The sequence below is a fragment of the Patiria miniata genome, unplaced genomic scaffold (assembly GCF_015706575.1).
Source record: "Patiria miniata isolate m_02_andy unplaced genomic scaffold, ASM1570657v1 HiC_scaffold_25, whole genome shotgun sequence".
NCBI lineage: Eukaryota > Metazoa > Echinodermata > Asteroidea > Valvatida > Asterinidae > Patiria > Patiria miniata.
The window spans coordinates 14,944,623-14,961,920 of NW_024037064.1; the positions used below are offsets into that span (position 1 = coordinate 14,944,623).

At 48.7% G+C, this 17,298-nt stretch overlaps 2 pseudogenes; both read right to left on the bottom strand.

The window, feature by feature from the left end:
* Window positions 1–2,836: 2,836 nt before the first annotated feature.
* LOC119733555 lies at window positions 2,837–3,013 on the bottom strand (annotated as a pseudogene).
* Window positions 3,014–11,772: 8,759 nt separating this feature from the next.
* On the bottom strand, window positions 11,773–11,949 carry LOC119733552 (annotated as a pseudogene).
* Between the last annotated feature and the right edge of the window lie 5,349 nt (window positions 11,950–17,298).

Below are 17,298 nucleotides of genomic sequence, written 5' to 3' on the forward strand. Positions count from 1 at the left end.
ATGGTCGCTAAAGTAGCATGGCGAATGCAGGCAAGACACCACGTCGACCGAACTGGACGCGTAAATACGATCCAGCCGGCTCGACACCGTGTTCGCCGCATTGCGCCATGTAAAAGAAATTTCTGACGGATTGAGAGACCGCCAGCAGTCGCTCAAAGAAAAAATCGTCTATGAGATGGCCCAGCTCGCCGGACCCAATCCCACAAGATGTGGAATCAGAACCACGGCGATCTAGGTCCAAATTTAAAACACAATTAAAATCTCCCGTAAGAATTACGGGAAGATGTCCCGTCAGACGGGATGCAACTTCCGTGAAGAAGAGACGACGCGTCCTGGGGTCGGTAGGGGCATAAACAGTGCAAAGTCGCACTCCCCTCCCTCCTCCAGGAGCGCGCAAAATACCAGAAACGACCCTCCCTTCAGAATCAAAGGAAGGATCGGAAAAAACAAACGGACTTCTGGCAGGCAGGAGGATGATGGTGCCTCGGGAAGAGGAAGTGCCAAAACTGGCAAACATCTTCCCCTTCCACTCTGCCCGCCAATAAGCTAAGTCATCATTGCCGGCAATATGACACTCCTGAAGACAAGAAATGTCATACCCCCGGCAAAGACTAAAAATCCGTCTCCTCTTCACTGGATCACGCATCCCATTCACATTTAGTGTGAGAATGGCGACCATGCCGAGTGTATAAAAAATTACTCGGGCGGATCACCCTTAGGGGATCCGTCCTTTGTTTTGCTAGGTGAGGGAGGGGGTTTTGCAACCCTCTTCCCTCTGTCTGAGTCTGAAGACGACTCAGACAGGTTAACTGATGCCGCCCCACCCGGGATGGATGGCGCGGCACTAGAGGAGGGTGCGGCCTTAGCCTTACCCTCCTCCATCTCCGAACCGGAGGAAAACCCTGGCCCCGTGCTCTTTTTCGGGGCCACACACGAAGAGGCCGAGTCCGAACCAGAAGAAGTACTTCTGGCCCTCTTCTTCTTCAATTTTCGCTTCTTCCCCTCTACTGGGGAAAAAGGAATTGCTTTCTCGATGGCCGCTGCCTGGCATTCGATGTCATCACAGACCACCACTGGTGGTCCGTTGACGCCAGTACAGTCGGCACAACCGACCCGATTCGTGAGTGTGCCTCTGGTGATCTCACGACCGCAGTGGAAACATGCCCAAGCGGTCGGAGCCTCCAGAGACCCACAAACCCTCGCGCAGCGCAAACACGCTGCTCGAGGCAGTTCAAAGGTGGCTAGAGTCGGAGCCTCCGAGTCCGAAGTGTCGGACTTCGAAGACTCAAACTCGTCCGAGTCAGAGCTCTCCACCCCCGTCACATCCACAGCTGTGGATGCGGTAGGAGGCGAAGGAGGCTCCGACTGGCTAGGTTGTGCAGGGGCAGATTTCCCCTGCACAACTACGTCAGCCCACCGTTTGGTGGGCTTCACTTTGTTAGCGAAAGACTTGGGGCACTTCTGAAAGTTGTGCCCCTCGTCCCCGCAAAACGTGCACTTAACACGGTTGGGGCACTCAGACGAGAGATGCCCCAACTTTAAACATTTGTAGCATTTAACTGCCTTACAGGCCGATGCTACGTGCGCCTGGTCCCCGCAACGGGCGCAAGTCCGGGCCTGGCCAGTGTAGCCAACCCAGGCATTGCGGTTCCCGATGCGGAGAACCGAGGGAATGTTTTGGACACCCGACATAAGGTATTGTCGGGTGCCCGTAAATACGGAGGGCTCTTCGGGGTAGGTCTGAAACCTACCCTTATGAACCCTCCCGTATCTAGAGAGGATGGATCGGACGATGTTATCGTCCAGATCCACCTCGACAAACTTAACAGAAACCAGCTTGAGGGTGCCGTGTGAAAGCACATGGCACCCTTCAAGCCGGTCTAAATGCGGTAAAAACCGCTTGGCTTGGGCAGCAGACTTGAACGTTACGTCAAATCTGCCACCCTGCAACGGCTGTAAGGCCTCAAGATGGGCCGCGGGGGAAATCCCCACGCCTTTGAGCGCCTTAAACGCGTCACTAGGCGCCCCCTTGCCGTCAAATTTGACTTCAACGGCGCGGAGGCGCCGAGCTTCGTATGTCTTGGAAGACATATTGAAGCAATCCCCAAAATAAGATGTCCAACTAGGACCAAGAAAGAAAAAACAAAAGAATGGACACCGAAACTAGCTTGTGTCGATGTCCAAACTAAGGGATGGTAGCAAACTGCCTACCAGTCCCACAGAAATATATAATACAGATACCGATACAAACTTGTATCGGTAATAAATTATTTATTATATACAAAGAGAGTGAGTCACAACTGCTGACTCACTCAACAAGAAGATAAATCACAGGTAGCAACTGCCTACCTGTGATTAAGAAAGAAAAATGAACGCGGAGGCCAGGCCCCGCAGACCCGAAATTCCCCACCGGTGTAGTGCAGAGAACCCCTAGCCTACAGGCCCGCAATACCCGCGCTACGGCTCGCTCCCCGCTGCCGACCCACCACCTAGTGTAACGGCGGTAGTCGGCTGCGTAACGGGTCACAAGCCGCAGCACAAGCACACGGGTCCCAACCCCGCAAACGCTATAGAAAGGAGAAAATTCCCCCAACAAAGGACTTCACGGGGCTATGCACACGCACAGCCCCACCCAAATGAATAGGGCCGTGCACGCTGCCACGGCCTAAACAAAGAAACGCGTAGAAACGAATGGGCCGTGCACGCTGCCACGGCCCAAACAAAAGACGTGTACAAATGAATAGGCTGGCGTGTACAGCACTGCGTACACAGCCAGCAACGAAAAACCAACACGAAAAACACCCAAAATATCACCAAAAATGAAACAAAAATCTGTAAAAACTAGACCTACTTGGTCTATAAACTAAGACAAAAGGGAAGATACAAAAATTATCTTCTCACGCGATCGAAAAACTTGAATATAGTCGCAGACAACCCGGAGCTCCGGGGAGGCGTGGCTGTCTGAAAAGAACAGATACTACACATGATCTTAGCCAAAAGGCCGAGAAGCGATAACGATTAATATTAAAACAATAGCGCGGAAAGGGATTATTCGTCTTGAAATACTGTTTGCTATTGTTCTTCTTATTATTTATTTTTGCCTTTTTTTGTTTCCTGGTGTGAAAACAAAAAAAAGACTCCTGCGCGTCCACCGCAACTCAACGAAACCCGGGGAGAGAGAGATGAGCAAGAAATCTCCGGCTTTCTCAGATTAACAGAGACATATACATTCTTAAAAATATTTCTATCATGCATTTTCATACACCTCGATCATATTTCACCAAAAATCTTGTTGAAAAAATTAATCCAGACAAAAAATGGGATCAATGCATCAGTGAGCGAGAGCGTCGGCACTAAATGCCGTACGTACGATGTACCGGGACAAGCATATCAATAGATGGCGCCCTTCAACACTCCCGGTCATCGCGCCTCGGCGTTTCCCATCTGGGTATTTCTCAGGCCCTGCCAATGGGTCCCACATTAGGGGCGGGGAAATACTTCAGTTTGTCAGTAAGCTCCGTGGCCGAGTGGTTAGAGAGCACATGTAGAAAGTAATAGACCGTGGGTTCGAGTCCCAGCCTGCCGCTTTCCTTTAATTGCTTGGTTATTGTTTTTTGTTTTGTTATTTTTTCACTTACTTATTTCCCCTTTTTGTAATAATTACTATTTTATTTCATTGATTTATTGTTTATTTCGTCATGAAGTTATAAGAAGAAAATTCGAAAGAAAAGAAAACATTCGTCATACCGTTTTCATTTGCGCTTATAATACTTATGTATCAATATCAATGCGGTCCCGCGGGGAGTTAATTGAAGAGAGAAAGAAAGAAAAGAAACAAACGGGAAACAAATGTCAACGCACCATTATTTGTCCATTTTTGTAACCTTTGGTGAATAAGTCATTCACATTCTACATGAGGCAACATTTAAGACAATACATATACATACATGTATGGCTAATGTACTCAGCCGGCCGGCCGGTCACATACGCAGTGCGTAAAATTTTGCATAATGCTTAAGTTAAAGGACACAGTGGGAATTCTATCTGGAACAGTGTTCTATTGTTTATAAAAAAAAATAGAGAAATTGATTTCGGCTATGAGTGAAGGTAGAGGTGGAGTTAGACAGGCAGCGACAAATCTCTTTTTTGAAGGTTGTGGTGGCTCTGAAAAGAGCCTTTTGGGTTTGTGGATGCAAAGTAAGTTCTTTTCTTTACTTTGACACTTTGGCGGTCTTCTTGGGCAGAAGAACTTGCTGGATGTTGGGAAGGACACCACCCTGCGCGATGGTAACTCCGCTCATCAACTTGTTCAACTCCTCGTCGTTGCGTATAGCAAGCTGCAGATGGCGGGGATTAATTCTCGTCTTCTTGTTGTCTCGTGCAGCGTTTCCGGCCAGTTCCAAGATCTCCGCGGTAAGGTACTCCATCACTGCCGCAAGGTAGACCGGTGCACCGGCACCGACACGCTGGGCGTAGTTGCCCTTACGCAGAAATCTGTGAACACGACCCACGGGGAACTGGAGTCCCGCCCTGGAGGACCTGCTCTTGGCCTTGCTTCTTGCTTTGCCGCTCTTTCCTCGCCCAGTCATCTTGACAGTATAGTGACAGAAGATGAATGTACTCTGCAGTAAAGGTGGTGTGTGAATGAAGATTCGCTGGCGATGCGCTCAAACACGTCGTTGACAAAGCTGTTCATGATGCTCATTGCCTTGCTCGAGATTCCGGTGTCGGGGTGCACCTGTTTCATCACTTTGTAGATGTAGATGCCGTAGCTCTCCTTGCGACGCCGGTGCCTCTTTTTGTTGGCGCTAACCGGACCCTTAGTATTTCCGGCCTTCTTCTGACCTTTTCCGCTAACTTTGGGAGCCATATTGGAGGACTTGGAATGTATCGGATCGTGAGATCGAATGAAAGACCAGCACGTCTTGGCCGGTATTTATTGTGCACAGCTTGGATTCTGACCACCCATGCATCGTCCACTTTCCCGCCAGTGACCGCTTACCCATGCGTGAAGAAAGCGGTATGCGTGCATAGTTATACAATGCACGCACGGCACGACCCCCCCCCCCCCTCCCCGGCAAGGGTATTTTTAGCCTTTTTCTCAGACTGACACGTGTATAAGTGTCCTTCTTAAATATTATTGTCTACTGAATTTCTGGGAAATAATAAAGTCATCTCCAGCGGAGGGCGAATTAATATGTCGTAGTGCACCAATACTTCTTTAAATGTTGTTTCCCCCTTATGCACCATCCATTTATAATGAATCATACAATGTAACGCAAAACCGACGAAAATAAGAGAACGAGTACCTGTAATTGTCAAAACAGATAGGAAATATATATCATTATTACCATGCCCATAACAATTCAATTTTGCCTGGAACACGTTTCGGATGAGGCATACGTATAGAACCCAAAAAGTGGAATGTATTTGGACAGAATATCAACAATAATAATTCGGAAAAAAAATCAACGGCCCTTTATTCTTTATTTGAAGGAAAACTCAGGGATTGGACTTAATCTCTCTTTGAAGAAGTAGTGGCTCTGAAAAGAGCCGTTAGTTTTATTTCTTTTTGCGCACACAACGTGCTCAAGCTCGTTCACCCCGAATTCGGCGGGCCAACTGGATGTCCTTGGGCATGATGGTGACCCTCTTGGCGTGAATGGCGCACAGGTTGGTGTCTTCGAAGAGGCCGACGAGGTAAGCTTCGCTCGCTTCTTGCAATGCCATGACGGCAGAACTCTGGAATCGCAGTTCAGTTTTGAAATCCTGTGCAATTTCACGCACAAGTCTCTGGAATGGCAGCTTTCGGATCAGCAGTTCGGTGCTCTTCTGGTAGCGGCGAATCTCACGGAGGGCGACGGTTCCCGGTCGGTACCGATGGGGTTTCTTGACACCGCCAGTCGCCGGTGCGCTCTTGCGGGCCGCCTTGGTGGCCAACTGCTTCCTGGGGGCTTTCCCCCCGGTGCTCTTTCTTGCCGTCTGCTTGGTGCGCGCCATGGTCAAGGGTATGGTTTGATGAACGGTGATCACAACTGAGTGCAGATTGAGCGAACGGACCCCGCCTCTTAAGGCCGGCGCATAGCATCCTAGGTTGGAAGCCTAACAATGGGCTATCTTCCGATTGGGTGCTTCGGGGGCCAAGCGGAGACGCTTCAGTGATCACGATTTCCGTACGTTGAAAAAGTATAGACGTTAAATTTCAATCGAAAATGCTGCTTTTCCGAGCCAATAGTATTATGAGCCCTCGGCAACAGAATCCATTTGGGATCGTTGAGACTACAATATTTCTCCCACCCCCTACTTGGGATTAATTGAACCCCAATAAACACCCCCTCCCCCACCCCTAAAAGAAAAGTGACAAACATACGGATTTCCCTGGCTGCTGTTTATGTTTGTTTTGTAATAAAGACAATAATCACACACACCCATTCGCGAACAAAATGTCACGGATCCCTCTATACGTTCCCCGCTATATCCTGAGACGAGCACCCAGTAATTATTACTTAATCGACTTTGACAAAAAAATGGAGACCAGACATGTTTTACAGTGGAAATAGGGAGGGGAAAAGCAACTCTAAGAACACACATGACAAGGACAAGTGAAATCGAGTAAAATCAAGATTCAATCTCTTTTTTGAAATAGTGGTGGCTCTGAAAAGAGCCGTTCGGTTTGATTTTTGGATATGGTGTCTAGCCGCCGAAGCCGTACAGCGTGCGTCCCTGTCTCTTCAGCGCATACACCACGTCCATTGCAGTGACAGTCTTCCTCTTGGCGTGCTCGCAGTAGGTGACTGCATCGCGGATAACGTTCTCCAAAACGTCAAAAGAAAACGAACCTTTAACGACGGGGTACCGTAGTCAGAACCTGTTTTTGTATTAATTGATGTTCCCCGAAGGGAGTGGGCCGAATCCCGGATGTACTGCTATGCCGGGCCAGTACAGAGAAAAAAATCTCCAAGGAGGACCATCGTCACTCAACAAAACCCTAAACCCACTGGCAAAGAAAGCGTCACATTTGTGACGAATATTGGTGACCCCAAGGCCACCATTAGCTAAAGTCTGGACAAGGACTGACCTTTTTACAAGTTCAGTCTTGCCAGACCAAATAAACGAAAAAATGGCCCGGTTAATAACCCTCTCTACCGAAACCGGCAGAGGATAAACCGGGGCCAAGAAAAACAACGGAGTTAAAATCAAGGTGTTGACCAGCAACACCTTGCCTAAAAGAGAGAGCATTCTCCCTTTCCACATGTCCAAAGTGGACTGCAGATTGGGGATCCGCTCTCTCCAATTCATAGGGCCCATGTCCCCACCGCCAACCCAGACACCGTTGATTTTAATCGGGTCTCTGGTCCACTGGATAGGGACCTCGTCGGGAAGGCAGTCGGGCCATGAGCCAAAAATCAAGCCTTTGGACTTGGCAAAGTTAAGGCGAGACCCGCTCGCACGAGAAAATGCATCGATGATGCCAAACAACCGCCTCACCGATCTGAAATCCCGAACTATGCAGGTAGTATCGTCTGCGTACTGTAGAACCCTGCATTCGAGACCACTGGCCCCGGGGATTGTCAGACCGGTGAGACGGCAATCTCTAACAATAGTTTGAGCAAAAGGCTCAATAAAAAGCACATACAAAAGAGGGGAGAGGGGGCAACCCTGCCTCACTCCCCTCGTGACTTAAAAGGGATCCGACAAAGATCCATTGATAAAAATGACACTGGATATGTCTGTATATAGCAGCTCTATCCAGTGCCGGAAATTAGGTCCAAAACCAAAACGGTCAAGGACCTTAAAAAGAAAATCCCAATTGACCCTGTCAAAGGCCTTCTGCTGGTCAAGGGAAATAACAAGGCAGTCAAGGTTCTTCCCATCCACGAATGCTACCAGATCCCGAAGGAGTCTGATATTATCATGGATGGATCTCCCCTTGACGCCACAAGTTTGAAACTGACCGACAATGTCGGGCAACACCCGACCAAGGCGGAGGCACAAGGCCTTCGACAGGATCTTGTAATCTACATTGAGAAGGGATATGGGGCGCTTGTTCCTAGGATCAAGCGGATCCCCTCCCTTCTCTAAAAGTGTGATGATTCCCAATCGCTGAGAATCACCTAGACTATTTACAGAAAAGGCGCAACGGAAGACCCCCAGAAGGTCGGGACCGACCAAATCCCAGAACTTCAAGTAGAATTCCTTGGGCAGGCCGTCCCCACCAGGAGTCTTACCGTTGGCCATGCTACTTAAAGCCGCATCAAGTTCCGACAGCTCAAGTTGGCTGTCCAAATCGATGCGGCTCTCTTCGTCTAGAAACGCTGACAAAGAGTCTAAAAAAGGAGATTGCAAATCGACCTCCACAGGCTCGTCTGAAAACAAATCGAGATAAAAATCTCGATAAACACCGGCGATCTCCTCTGGAGAGGAAACAGTGTCCCCTCCGGGACTGTAAACGGAAGAAATGATTTTCTTCCGAGCCTGGGAGGTCTCTTTTTGGTAGAAGTATTTGGACGGCTTCTCCCCTTCATCGAGGTCACGAACCCGCGAGCGGACTCGAGCCCCCTCCGCTTCGAAGTCGTCCAGTTCGGAAATTTCACTCCTAATATTTTCATGCCGAGCAAGAACTTCAGGAGTGGAGTGCCCGGCATTAAGTTCTGAAACGACGGAGCGCAGGGCAGCCAAAAGTGACTCCCTGCGCCTCCGTCTACTTCTAACTTGTCTATAAGAAAAAATGGAAATAAATCGCCTAATGCGGGACTTGACGTCCTCCCACCAGAGGAGTTCGTTTCCGTACCCCTCCTTGAGAGATCGCCAGCCCGCATAAGCTTCTCTAAATTCCCTTTGAAAGCCAGCGTCGGCCAGGATGGAAACATTACATTTCCAATAACCCCGACCGGCGCCAGCAATCTCCGGGAGATTAAATTGCAAAACAACACCGTCATGGTCGCTAAAGTAGCATGGCGAATGCAGGCAAGACACCACGTCGACCGAACTGGACGCGTAAATACGATCCAGCCGGCTCGACACCGTGTTCGCCGCATTGCGCCATGTAAAAGAAATTTCTGACGGATTGAGAGACCGCCAGCAGTCGCTCAAAGAAAAATCGTCTATGAGATGGCCCAGCTCGCCGGACCCAATCCCACAAGATGTGGAATCAGAACCACGGCGATCTAGGTCCAAATTTAAAACACAATTAAAATCTCCCGTAAGAATTACGGGAAGATGTCCCGTCAGACGGGATGCAACTTCCGTGAAGAAGAGACGACGCGTCCTGGGGTCGGTAGGGGCATAAACAGTGCAAAGTCGCACTCCCCTCCCTCCTCCAGGAGCGCGCAAAATACCAGAAACGACCCTCCCTTCGGAATCAAAGGAAGGATCGGAAAAAACAAACGGACTTCTGGCAGGCAGGAGGATGATGGTGCCTCGGGAAGAGGAAGTGCCAAAACTGGCAAACATCTTCCCCTTCCACTCTGCCCGCCAAGAAGCTAAGTCATCATTGCCGGCAATATGACACTCCTGAAGACAAGAAATGTCATACCCCCGGCAAAGACTAAAAATCCGTCTCCTCTTCACTGGATCACGCATCCCATTCACATTTAGTGTGAGAATGGCGACCATGCCGAGTGTATAAAAAATTACTCGGGCGGATCACCCTTAGGGGATCCGTCCTTTGTTTTGCTAGGTGAGGGAGGGGGTTTTGCAACCCTCTTCCCTCTGTCTGAGTCTGAAGACGACTCAGACAGGTTAACTGATGCCGCCCCACCCGGGATGGATGGCGCGGCACTAGAGGAGGGTGCGGCCTTAGCCTTACCCTCCTCCATCTCCGAACCGGAGGAAAACCCTGGCCCCGTGCTCTTTTTCGGGGCCACACACGAAGAGGCCGAGTCCGAACCAGAAGAAGTACTTCTGGCCCTCTTCTTCTTCAATTTTCGCTTCTTCCCCTCTACTGGGGAAAAAGGAATTGCTTTCTCGATGGCCGCTGCCTGGCATTCGATATCATCACAGACCACCACTGGTGGTCCGTTGACGCCAGTACAGTCGGCACAACCGACCCGATTCGTGAGTGTGCCTCTGGTGATCTCACGACCGCAGTGGAAACATGCCCACGCGGTCGGAGCCTCCAGAGACCCACAAACCCTCGCGCAGCGCAAACACGCTGCTCGAGGCAGTTCAAAGGTGGCTAGAGTCGGAGCCTCCGAGTCCGAAGTGTCGGACTTCGAAGACTCAAACTCGTCCGAGTCGGAGCTCTCCACCCCCGTCACATCCACAGCTGTGGATGCGGTAGGAGGCGAAGGAGGCTCCGACTGGCTAGGTTGTGCAGGGGCAGATTTCCCCTGCACAACTACGTCAGCCCACCGTTTGGTGGGCTTCACTTTGTTAGCGAAAGACTTGGGGCACTTCTGAAAGTTGTGCCCCTCGTCCCCGCAAAACGTGCACTTAACACGGTTGGGGCACTCAGACGAGAGATGCCCCAACTTTAAACATTTGTAGCATTTAACTGCCTTACAGGCCGATGCTACGTGCGCCTGGTCCCCGCAACGGGCGCAAGTCCGGGCCTGGCCAGTGTAGCCAACCCAGGCATTGCGGTTCCCGATGCGGAGAACCGAGGGAATGTTTTGGACACCCGACATAAGGTATTGTCGGGTGCCCGTAAATACGGAGGGCTCTTCGGGGTAGGTCTGAAACCTACCCTTATGAACCCTCCCGTATCTAGAGAGGATGGATCGGACGATGTTATCGTCCAGATCCACCTCGACAAACTTAACAGAAACCAGCTTGAGGGTGCCGTGTGAAAGCACATGGCACCCTTCAAGCCGGTCTAAATGCGGTAAAAACCGCTTGGCTTGGGCGGCAGACTTGAACGTTACGTCAAATCTGCCACCCTGCAACGGCTGTAAGGCCTCAAGATGGGCCGCGGGGGAAATCCCCACGCCTTTGAGCGCCTTAAACGCGTCACTAGGCGCCCCCTTGCCGTCAAATTTGACTTCAACGGCGCGGAGGCGCCGAGCTTCGTATGTCTTGGAAGACATATTGAAGCAATCCCCAAAATAAAATGTCCAACTAGGACCAAGAAAGAAAAAACAAAAGAATGGACACCGAAACTAGCTTGTGTCGATGTCCAAACTAAGGGATGGTAGCAAACTGCCTACCAGTCCCACAGAAATATATAATACAGATACCGATACAAACTTGTATCGGTAATAAATTATTTATTATATACAAAGAGAGTGAGTCACAACTGCTGACTCACTCAACAAGAAGATAAATCACAGGTAGCAACTGCCTACCTGTGATTAAGAAAGAAAAATGAACGCGGAGGCCAGGCCCCGCAGACCCGAAATTCCCCACCGGTGTAGTGCAGAGAACCCCGAGCCTACAGGCCCGCAATACCCGCGCTACGGCTCGCTCCCCGCTGCCGACCCACCACCTAGTGTAACGGCGGTAGCCGGCTGCGTAACGGGTCACAAGCCGCAGCACAAGCACACGGGTCCCAACCCCGCAAACACTAAAGAAAGGAGAAAATTCCCCCAACAAAGGACTTCACGGGGCTATGCACACGCACAGCCCCACCCAAATGAATAGGGCCGTGCACGCTGCCACGGCCTAAACAAAGAAACGCGTAGAAACGAATGGGCCGTGCACGCTGCCACGGCCCAAACAAAAGACGTGTACAAATGAATAGGCTGGCGTGTACAGCACTGCGTACACAGCCAGCAACGAAAAACCAACACCAAAAACACCCAAAATATCACAAAAAATGCAACGAAAATCTCTAAAAACTAGACCTACTTGGTCTATAAACGAAGACAAAAAGGAAGATACAAAAATTATCTTCTCACGCGATCGAAAAACTTGAATATAGTCGCAGACAACCCGGAGCTCCGGGGAGGCGTGGCTGTCTGAAAAGAACAGATACTACACATGATCTTAGCCAAAAGGCCGAGAAGCGATAACGATTAATATTAAAACAATAGCGCGGAAAGGGATTATTCGTCTTGAAATACTGTTTGCTATTGTTCTTCTTATTATTTATTTTTGCCTTTTTTTGTTTCCTGGTGTGAAAACAAAAAAAAGACTCCTGCGCGTCCACCGCAACTCAACGAAACCCGGGGAGAGAGAGATGAGCAAGAAATCTCCGGCTTTCTCAGATTAACAGAGACATATACATTCTTAAAAATATTTCTATCATGCATTTTCATACACCTCGATCATATTTCACCAAAAATCTTGTTGAAAAAATTAATCCAGACAAAAAATGGGATCAATGCATCAGTGAGCGAGAGCGTCGGCACTAAATGCCGTACGTACGATGTACCGGGACAAGCATATCAATAGATGGCGCCCTTCAACACTCCCGGTCATCGCGCCTCGGCGTTTCCCATCTGGGTATTTCTCAGGCCCTGCCAATGGGTCCCACATTAGGGGCGGGGAAATACTTCAGTTTGTCAGTAAGCTCCGTGGCCGAGTGGTTAGAGAGCACATGTAGAAAGTAATAGACCGTGGGTTCGAGTCCCAGCCTGCCGCTTTCCTTTAATTGCTTGGTTATTGTTTTTTGTTTTGTTATTTTTTCACTTACTTATTTCCCCTTTTTGTAATAATTACTATTTTATTTCATTGATTTATTGTTTATTTCGTCATGAAGTTATAAGAAGAAAATTCGAAAGAAAAGAAAACATTCGTCATACCGTTTTCATTTGCGCTTATAATACTTATGTATCAATATCAATGCGGTCCCGCGGGGAGTTAATTGAAGAGAGAAAGAAAGAAAAGAAACAAACGGGAAACAAATGTCAACGCACCATTATTTGTCCATTTTTGTAACCTTTGGTGAATAAGTCATTCACATTCTACATGAGGCAACATTTAAGACAATACATATACATACATGTATGGCTAATGTACTCAGCCGGCCGGCCGGTCACATACGCAGTGCGTAAAATTTTGCATAATGCTTAAGTTAAAGGACACAGTGGGAATTCTATCTGGAACAGTGTTCTATTGTTTATAAAAAAAATTAGAGAAATTGATTTCGGCTATGAGTGAAGGTAGAGGTGGAGTTAGACAGGCAGCGACAAATCTCTTTTTTGAAGATTGTGGTGGCTCTGAAAAGAGCCTTTTGGGTTTGTGGATGCAAAGTAAGTTCTTTTCTTTACTTTGACACTTTGGCGGTCTTCTTGGGCAGAAGAACTTGCTGGATGTTGGGAAGGACACCACCCTGCGCGATGGTAACTCCGCTCATCAACTTGTTCAACTCCTCGTCGTTGCGTATAGCAAGCTGCAGATGGCGGGGATTAATTCTCGTCTTCTTGTTGTCTCGTGCAGCGTTTCCGGCCAGTTCCAAGATCTCCGCGGTAAGGTACTCCATCACTGCCGCAAGGTAGACCGGTGCACCGGCACCGACACGCTGGGCGTAGTTGCCCTTACGCAGAAATCTGTGAACACGACCCACGGGGAACTGGAGTCCCGCCCTGGAGGACCTGCTCTTGGCCTTGCTTCTTGCTTTGCCGCTCTTTCCTCGCCCAGTCATCTTGACAGTATAGTGACAGAAGATGAATGTACTCTGCAGTAAAGGTGGTGTGTGAATGAACCCACTTGGAAAACACGACACTAGTTATAGCGTTCTGGTGGATTGGCTGAAGCGTGCCAAGTAGCCAATCACGCGACACGGGCGTGCCCGTCGCACGGTTGGGTGCACCGCATCCATTTTGGACGCGGGGGACGAGGGAACAAAAAATTACAACTGTGTCATCGTCGTTCAAAGTAATGGAATCACTAGATAAAACACAGAAACATGCAGCATTCTTACCTCCATTTTAAGACGTTTTATTGTTATTCCGCCGAAGAAGTCCCATGATCTTTCGACCAGCCTCCGCACAATGGCAGTGATTCGTTGCTCTCACGCGGCGGTTAAAACTGGCCTCGGTTTCTTGCTAGATATTTGTAACATCCCACAGACGAAATCCTAATTTATTTTTTAATAGTAACCCACTCAACAAAATGCAAGCACTCGTCCGGAGATTGAAAGAAATGACCAATTGACAAAGGCTGTGGCATAAATTAAATTATGTGTTTACGACGACGACAAGACTCAGGGATTAACTTTAATCGCATTACCTCCCCTCGCCTCACGAAGGGTAAAAGAATATTAAAAAAAAAGAGAGAGAGAGTGAAAGGGACACAACAGAATAAAAAAAAGGTTAGTTGTAAAACCTAAGAAATGGGCTGATCGGGCGAACTGAGCTGACTGGCAAATCTCTTTTTGGAAACTGTGTTGGCTCTGAAAAGAGCCGTTTGGTTTTGAAGCCTTCAAAATTTCTATTTTGAAGTCGTGTACTTGGTGACGGCCTTGGTGCCTTCGCTGACTGCATGCTTAGCAAGCTCCCCGGGAAGAAGTAGGCGTACTGCTGTCTGCACTTCACGGCTTGTGATGGTGGACTTCTTGTTGTAGAGAGCGAGGCGAGAAGATTCGCTGGCGATGCGCTCAAACACGTCGTTGACAAAGCTGTTCATGATGCTCATTGCCTTGCTCGAGATTCCGGTGTCGGGGTGCACCTGTTTCATCACTTTGTAGATGTAGATGCCGTAGCTCTCCTTGCGACGCCGGTGCCTCTTTTTGTTGGCGCTAACCGGACCCTTAGTATTTCCGGCCTTCTTCTGACCTTTTCCGCTAACTTTGGGAGCCATATTGGAGGACTTGGAATGTATCGGATCGTGAGATCGAATGAAAGACCAGCACGTCTTGGCCGGCTTTTATTGTGCACAGCTTGGATTCTGACCACCCATGCATCGTCCACTTTCCCGCCAGTGACCGCTTACCCATGCGTGAAGAAAGCGGTATGCGTGCATAGTTATACAATGCACGCACGGCACGACCCCCCCCCCCCCCCTCCCCGGCAAGGGTATTTTTAGCCTTTTTCTCAGACTGACACGTGTATAAGTGTCCTTCTTAAATATTATTGTCTACTGAATTTCTGGGAAATAATAAAGTCATCTCCAGCGGAGGGCGAATTAATATGTCGTAGTGCACCAATACTTCTTTAAATGTTGTTTCCCCCTTATGCACCATCCATTTATAATGAATCATACAATGTAACGCAAAACCGACGAAAATAAGAGAACGAGTACCTGTAATTGTCAAAACAGATAGGAAATATATATCATTATTACCATGCCCATAACAATTCAATTTTGCCTGGAACACGTTTCGGATGAGGCATACGTATAGAACCCAAAAAGTGGAATGTATTTGGACAGAATATCAACAATAATAATTCGGAAAAAAAATCAACGGCCCTTTATTCTTTATTTGAAGGAAAACTCAGGGATTGGACTTAATCTCTCTTTGAAGAAGTAGTGGCTCTGAAAAGAGCCGTTAGTTTTATTTCTTTTTGCGCACACAACGTGCTCAAGCTCGTTCACCCCGAATTCGGCGGGCCAACTGGATGTCCTTGGGCATGATGGTGACCCTCTTGGCGTGAATGGCGCACAGGTTGGTGTCTTCGAAGAGGCCGACGAGGTAAGCTTCGCTCGCTTCTTGCAATGCCATGACGGCAGAACTCTGGAATCGCAGTTCAGTTTTGAAATCCTGTGCAATTTCACGCACAAGTCTCTGGAATGGCAGCTTTCGGATCAGCAGTTCGGTGCTCTTCTGGTAGCGGCGAATCTCACGGAGGGCGACGGTTCCCGGTCGGTACCGATGGGGTTTCTTGACACCGCCAGTCGCCGGTGCGCTCTTGCGGGCCGCCTTGGTGGCCAACTGCTTCCTGGGGGCTTTCCCCCCGGTGCTCTTTCTTGCCGTCTGCTTGGTGCGCGCCATGGTCAAGGGTATGGTTTGATGAACGGTGATCACAACTGAGTGCAGATTGAGCGAACGGACCCCGCCTCTTAAGGCCGGCGCATAGCATCCTAGGTTGGAAGCCTAACAATGGGCTATCTTCCGATTGGGTGCTTCGGGGGCCAAGCGGAGACGCTTCAGTGATCACGATTTCCGTACGTTGAAAAAGTATAGACGTTAAATTTCAATCGAAAATGCTGCTTTTCCGAGCCAATAGTATTATGAGCCCTCGGCAACAGAATCCATTTGGGATCGTTGAGACTACAATATTTCTCCCACCCCCTACTTGGGATTAATTGAACCCCAATAAACACCCCCTCCCCCACCCCTAAAAGAAAAGTGACAAACATACGGATTTCCCTGGCTGCTGTTTATGTTTGTTTTGTAATAAAGACAATAATCACACACACCCATTCGCGAACAAAATGTCACGGATCCCTCTATACGTTCCCCGCTATATCCTGAGACGAGCACCCAGTAATTATTACTTAATCGACTTTGACAAAAAAATGGAGACCAGACATGTTTTACAGTGGAAATAGGGAGGGGAAAAGCAACTCTAAGAACACACATGACAAGGACAAGTGAAATCGAGTAAAATCAAGATTCAATCTCTTTTTTGAAATAGTGGTGGCTCTGAAAAGAGCCGTTCGGTTTGATTTTTGGATATGGTGTCTAGCCGCCGAAGCCGTACAGCGTGCGTCCCTGTCTCTTCAGCGCATACACCACGTCCATTGCAGTGACAGTCTTCCTCTTGGCGTGCTCGCAGTAGGTGACTGCATCGCGGATAACGTTCTCCAGGAAAACCTTGAGGACTCCGCGGGTTTCTTCGTAGATGAGCCCGGAGATACGCTTGACTCCTCCGCGGCGGGCCAGCCGACGAATGGCTGGTTTAGTGATTCCCTGGATGTTATCTCGGAGAACCTTGCGGTGTCGCTTGGCACCCCCTTTGCCTAGTCCCTTTCCTCCTTTGCCACGGCCAGACATGTTTGTGTCTCCTCAGTCGGTTGTAGATGATTCAATGGCCATCCCAGCCCCGGCGAGGCAACTTATAGGACATGCGCGGACGCGATATGAGCATGCGAAGCCATCAACTGTTACGGCGCCCTCTGGCGACCAATCGTGGCAGGAGCACTCATCCTGGGAAACAAACAAATCAGAAGCAAAACAAGGGGGAAAAGGGATAACAAATAAGAAAAGGAAGAAGATGCCTAGAAACATATTGCAACGAGACTCAAACAATACATTTATAACCAGACACAGAGGGGTCGTGGCCAAGCTTTTTTTTTTTTTTTTTTTTTTTTACACCTTGAACGGAAATCAATGAAAACGCCAACATCATAATTTAACAAGACTTTACACACTTACTAATATTTACCGTAATTCAATGTGAAAGCCCTGTCACCAAAACGTCAAAAGAAAACGAACCTTTAACGACGGGGCACCGTAGTCAGAACCTGTTTTTG